The sequence below is a fragment of the Dromiciops gliroides genome, chromosome 5, assembly GCF_019393635.1.
Source record: "Dromiciops gliroides isolate mDroGli1 chromosome 5, mDroGli1.pri, whole genome shotgun sequence".
NCBI classification, from domain to species: domain Eukaryota; kingdom Metazoa; phylum Chordata; class Mammalia; order Microbiotheria; family Microbiotheriidae; genus Dromiciops; species Dromiciops gliroides.
In genome coordinates this window covers 232,754,782-232,761,237 of record NC_057865.1, presented here as the reverse complement: position 1 = coordinate 232,761,237, position 6,456 = coordinate 232,754,782, and positions in this window count along the sequence as shown.

Genomic DNA, 6,456 nt, shown 5'->3' with positions numbered 1-6,456 from the left:
ATAGACATAGATGTGGGTGTATACACACTCACATATATTGTTTAATGATCTGTGCATTTTGTAAAGCAACCAATGCATTACTTGGTATATAGCTCTCTTGTTTGTGAGTTTCTTGAGTACAGGATCTTTTTCTCCCCTTTTTGGTTCCCCAGGGCTTAGAATACAGGAGGTATGTAATAAATGCTTGTTGAATGAATAAATGAATAAATATGTGTAAAGAAGAACTGAGTTATTTTGCACTTACTGTGTTCTGCCTTGTATCATAGCTACTTGTACACACGTCTTCTTGTCTCTTTTTGCTTCATTTTGTCATTGTTTTTAGAGGCAGCTAGTGACATAACACAGACAATATTGGATTTGGAGTCAGGAAGACAAATTCAAAACCTGCCTTAGACACTTACCAGATGTCTTAATCTCTCATGAAACTTCCCTCAGTCTTAGTTTCCTCATCTCTAAAATGGCCATGATAACAGCACCTCCCTCACAGGCTTGGTTGTTGTATGCATTAAAAGAGATAATATATGTAAAGAGCTTTGTAAACTTTAAAGCAGTATATAACTGCTAGCTATTATTATTATCTTCCCCTTACACCCAATTAATTTTAAGCTTCTTTAAAGGAGAGTCTATTTTTATAATTCTCTCTGTAGTGCCTTGCTGAGTGCTTTACATATGATAGATACTTCATTTATGTTTTTTTAAAAATTGAATTAAATCATCCCATTATACTAAACCCATTTTTGGGGGGGCCGGGCAATGAGGGTTAAATGACTTGCCCAGGGTCACACAGCTAGTAAGTGTCAAGTGTCTGAGGCCGGATTTGAACTCAGGTACTTCTGAATCCAGGGCCGGGGCTTTATCTACTATGCCACCTAGCTGCCCCCCACCTCCCTTTTTCACATAGCTAACAAATTGATATTCTTAAAGCACAGGTCTGACCATGTCTCTCACCAGCTCAAGAAACTCTAATGGCTCCCATTTGCCTCTAGGATAATGTACACAATTGTTTGTCATTTAAGTAATCTGATTTTTCAGGAATCTTTCAGTCAAACTAGCCTAGTTGTTGTTTTCCATACCTGACATTGCAACTTCTGTCTCCGTCTCTGCACAAATGGTCATCCTTACTTTCCTCTTCACCTTCACCCATAGAACCCACAGCTTTCTTTAAAATGGAAACCTATCCATATCCCAGCAGTTTCTACTTCCACTCTTTGTCCCCCAGGAAAGTGCATTGTAACTACTGGGGCCATATTTACAAACTCCAAAATTCCTTTATGTGATCACAATCTTTTATCATCCCACTTTTTCCTATGCTTCACAACCCCTAGCCCTTTTCTTTAGAACCTACATGATCGTCATTCTCTCTCTTTCTCAGTTCTTTTACAGGTCATTTTCCCCAGACTGGTGACATTTGCCTCCCTTTTCTACCATGTCTGTCCCTTGGTGAGAGAAAGTAACTCTACTTTCAAATCCCTGTTTCTTCTATCTGTGATCATGGCATGCCAAACCCCAACCCTGGATTAGTACCATGAGTCACCTCTTGGGTTTTTTTTTCCCCCTTACCCACATGTTGCTGAATGAAGTTAGAGGAAATCACAAAAGTGTGCTGTGTCCACTAGACATTTGAGTTAATTAATCCCAGTTGGGACCTTGTTGAAGCAGGTAAACATTGTCTTACTCCAGAATCAACTTGGTACCCTAATCTCCACAGCACGCTTCAAATTTTCTCTTTCCTGAAGCCTCTCACAGCCCTTGTCCCTGCTCTGTCAGCTGAGACTGGTGCCTCATAATTCACCAAAATATTGAGGCCACTGACTGTTAGTTCCCTTTTCTTCCCTCCTTATCTCACATTATTTAGATATCTTCCTCCATTATCTCCCTTTTAACTCTAGTCTCTGATGAAGAGGTCAGTCTTCTTCTTCCTAAATTCAACCCTTATTTAAGAATCCTTGATTCTATCCTTATTGTAAAGTTGCTATCTGTAAGGATTCTAGCTAAACTGTCCAAAAATCTATTGAGTGGTCACCATAAATCAGAAGCTTCAGCAAGAGTCCAGATCCCTAAGTACTTATCAAGGAGCATAAGAATTTGGAGAGGAGAGAGAAAGAGGCCAAGATTCCTTCATCTATCTATCTCAGGGAGTCAGCATCTCAGCTCCCCTCAAACTCCAGTCCTGGGCGAAAGAGAGCCTGCTCGTGCCTTCCTCCTGCCAGAAGCCTCCTCACAGGAGCCAAACAGGAAACAGGGCCATCCACTCACACACAGCTTCAAGCTAATTGGCTGGTAGCTCTAATTGACAAGTTTTGGGACGCTGGCCAACTTCCGGACGCTAAAGCCACATGGCTAGTAAATCACATGCCTTCTCCTCATGGCAGAGCTTCCCCACAGTATCTCTCCAGTAGGGGGTGCAATTCCAATTCTCACACCATCAATCTTTTTTTTTTCTTAGCATATTGCCCCCACTATTATCCCCACTCTATCTTCAATCTCTCCAGTTTGCCTAAAAGTCTACCTCATTCTTTAAAAAGCCTCTCACTAGTGGCACAGTGGATAAAGCACCAGCCCTGGATTCAGGAGGACCTGAGTTCAAATCCAATCTCAGACACTTGACACTTACTAGCTGTGTGACCCTGTGTAAGTCACTTAACCCCAATTGCCCAATTAGCATTTAAGATATCCATGGGAAGCTAGGTAGCACAGTGGATGGAGCACAGACCCTGGAGTCAGGAGCACCTGAGTTCAAATCCGGCCTCAGACACTTAACAGCTGTGTGATCCTGTGCAAGTCACTTAACCCCAATTGCCTCACTAAAAAAAAAAAAATGTCCATGGGACAGCCTGTTGGAAAATGGGAAATAGATAACAATGCAAGAAAGGAGGTCAGGAGACAGGTTAGGACTAGATGTATAGATCTGAGAATCACCTGCATTGATGTGATCAATGAATCCATGGGAGTTGATGAGATCACCAAGAGAGGTTGTATATACAGAGAAAAGGGATAGAGCCTTGGGGGAGACAGGCAGAGTAACAGGTGTGACCTTGATGATGATCCAGCCAAGGAGAATAAAGAGTAAAGAGAGAGGAAGGAGAACCAAGAAAAACAGTGTCAAGAAAACCTAGGGATGAAAGAATATCCTTAGAAGGAGAGGATTTCCATTCAGTCCTCCCACAATAACCAGAATAGAATTTCCTGAAAGGATCCATATTGGTACCAGATCCCAAGAACTTTTGATGTCTCTTGGAAAATGAGGCGCCACATTAGGTGTCCCCTGGTATGACACTAGCCTGGTTGACACAAATAACTCCTTATATCCAAGTAGGTTGGGTTTTTTTGTTTGTTTGTTTGTTTAGTTTTGTTTTTTTTTAGTGAGGCAATTGGGGTTAAGTTGACTTGCCCAGGGTCACACAGCTAGTAAGTGTTAAGTGTCTGAGGCCGGATTTGAACTCAGGTACTCCTGACTCCAGGGTTGGTGCTCTATCCACTGCACCACCTAGCTGCCCCTGTGGGTTGGGGTTTTAAGGCTTAGGTGGGGCTGAGGGGCTCTTATTGACCAAATCCTAGATGTTATGTTTCAGTTTTACCAGACCCAAAGCTCCTTTTGAGAGAGGATGTTACTATTATTCTCCCTTCTAGCAAGAGTATAGGCTCAGGGCTTCTACACCATATTTACAATGATTTACCTAGCTGTCCTGATCTGCTATTAAAATTCACTAGCTTATCTGTCTATACTTGTATGGGGGTGTGGTGAGGACACCCATAGGTCAAGCTTGATGCCATTCAAGCAGGCTTTCTCAGAAGGTTCTCTAATTTACAAGAGGCATGTTGGCTAAAGGCAGTAGCAGACTGGCTAGGGAGGTAGACAGCCAATATTAATCTAGTCTTACCAGACCCATCACTTTTAGGAATTCACTGGTCTATTCCCTAACTTGGTGCAATGGGAACTCATTTATTTATTTACTTATTTATTTATTTTTAGTGAGGCAATTGGGATTAAGTGACTTGCCCAGGGTCACACAGCTAGTAAGTGTTAAGTGTCTAAGGCCGGATTTGAACTCAGGTACTCCTGACTCCAGGGCTGGTGCTCTATCCACTGCGCCATCTAGCTGCTCCCTCTAGCTTTATTTTAAGTGAATTGTCCTTTCCCTACTTCAACCAGCATGTCAATTACAACACCATTTCCATCAAATCCTGCCTTCTATATGAAAATGTTGTAAATTAGGTCTGGTAAGTTCAGGTTCAATATTGAAATGAAATGAGACACTCATAGTCCATCTAACAGTTAACAAAAAAGAGGTTTCCTTATTCATAGCAAGGAAAGGATACTGGCTTAGGGAGATATGGCTCCATCCCTCTTTAAAAAAAACCTTAGCTCGGGGGCAGCTAGGTGGCATAGTGGATAAAGCACTGGCCTTGGATTCAGGAGTACCGGAGTTCAAATCCAGCCTCAGACACATGACACTTAACTAGCTGTGTGACCCTGGGCAAGTCACTTAACCCTCATTGCCCTGCAAAAAAAACAAACAAACAAATAAAAAAAACCTTAGCTTAAAAAATAACATTTTCACATACACTGTAGAACAGAAAAAGAAAACTGTATATGAAAATATGAATCTCTATTTCATACCACTTTTTTTTTAAATTAAAAAAAAATTTTTTTGGTGAGGCAGTTGGGGTTAAGTGACTTGCCCAGGGTCACACAGCTAGTAAGTGTTAAGTTTCTGAGGCTGGATTTGAACTCAGGTCCCCCTGAATCCAGGGCCAGTGCTCTATCCACTGCGCCACCTAGCTGCCCCCCACACCACTTTTTAAAACCCTAAAAGTATTTTATTATTTTCTAGTTACATGTAGAGATAGTTTTCATTTTTTGTTTTTGTTTTTCAGAGCAATGAGGGTTAAGTGACTTGCCCAGGGTCACACTGCTAGTAAGTGTCAAGTGCCTAAGGCTGGACTTGAACTCAGGTCCTCCTGAATCCAGGGCAGGTGCTCTATCTACTGCTCCACCTAGCTGCCCCTAGAGATAGTTTTCAACATTTGTTTTTGGTTTTGTTTTTTTGGTGGGGCAATGAGGGTTAGGTGACTTGCCTAGAGTCACACAGCTAGTAAGTATCAAGTGTCTGAGGTCGGATTTGAACTCAGGTCCTCCTGAATCCAGGGCCAATGCTTTATCCTCTGTGCCACCTAGCTGCCCCCCAACATTTGTTTTTATAAGATTTCTAGTTCCAAATTGTTCTCCCTCCCTCTCCTCCCTCCCCAAGACAGCAAGCAATCTGATATAGGTTATATATGTACAATCACTTTGCATTAGTCATGATATGAAAGAAGAATCAGAGGGGCAGCTAGGTGACGCAGTGGATAAAGCACTGGTCCTGGATTCAGGAGGACCTGAGTTCAAATCTGACCTCAGACACTTGACACTTACTAGCTGTGTGACTCTTGGCTAGTCACTTAACCCTCATTGCCCCACCCCCCAAAAAAAAATCAAAAAGAAAGAAGAATCAAAACAAAAGGAAAAAAACCTCAAAAAAGAAAAAAAAAGTAGAAACTGTATGGTTCTACATTCAGATTCCACAGTTCTTTTTTTCTGGATGTGGAGAGAGCTTTCCATCATGAGTCCTTTGGAATTGTGTTGGATTATTGTATTGCTAAGAAGAATTAAGCCTATCACAGTCGACCATCACACAATGTTGTTGATATTGTATAAAATGTTCTCCTCATATCACTAACTTTAAAGAAGGTATATGTAAAATAAATTATTCTTTACTTTCAAAACTATACGACCTGTGTTTCCTTATGAACTTCACTTCTTATGTTCCTTCGCTTCTCTATATCTTAAAAAATGTTTTAATGACCCTCTTTTTTCATCATTATTGCTAACCTCCTCTTCCCAATTAAAAACTGAAAGAAAAAACCCTAATTAAGTAAAACAAAATTGATAGTGGCCATGTCAAAAAACATGGTGTCTTCTCTGCACTTTGAGTTCATTACCGCTCTGACAGGAGACATGGCTGATCATTGTATTGTATTCTTAAATCTTTCAAAGTTGGGTTGTTTTTGTTTGTTTGTTGTTATCCTTTTATAAATTGTTCTCGTTTGTACTGGTATCCCTCCAATACCCCTGCCAGAAAGCTATCACATATAACCAAAAAAAAATTAAAATTAAATAAAATTAAAAAAGAAAAAAAAGAAAAGGGCAGCTAGGTGACACAGTGGATAAAGCACCGGCCCTGGATTCAGGAGGACCTGAGTTCAAATCAGGCCTCAGACACTTGACACTTACTAGCTGTGTGACCCTAGACAAGTCACTTAACCCTCATTGCTCTGCACCCCCCCAAAAAGAAAAAAACAGAGGAAAAAATAAATATAACCAATCAATACATTGAAAAGGTTAAAAAATATGTCCACTGTGCAACACCTGTGGATCTCCCAAATCTGTGAAGGGTGGCTTCTTTTTTTTTTCCA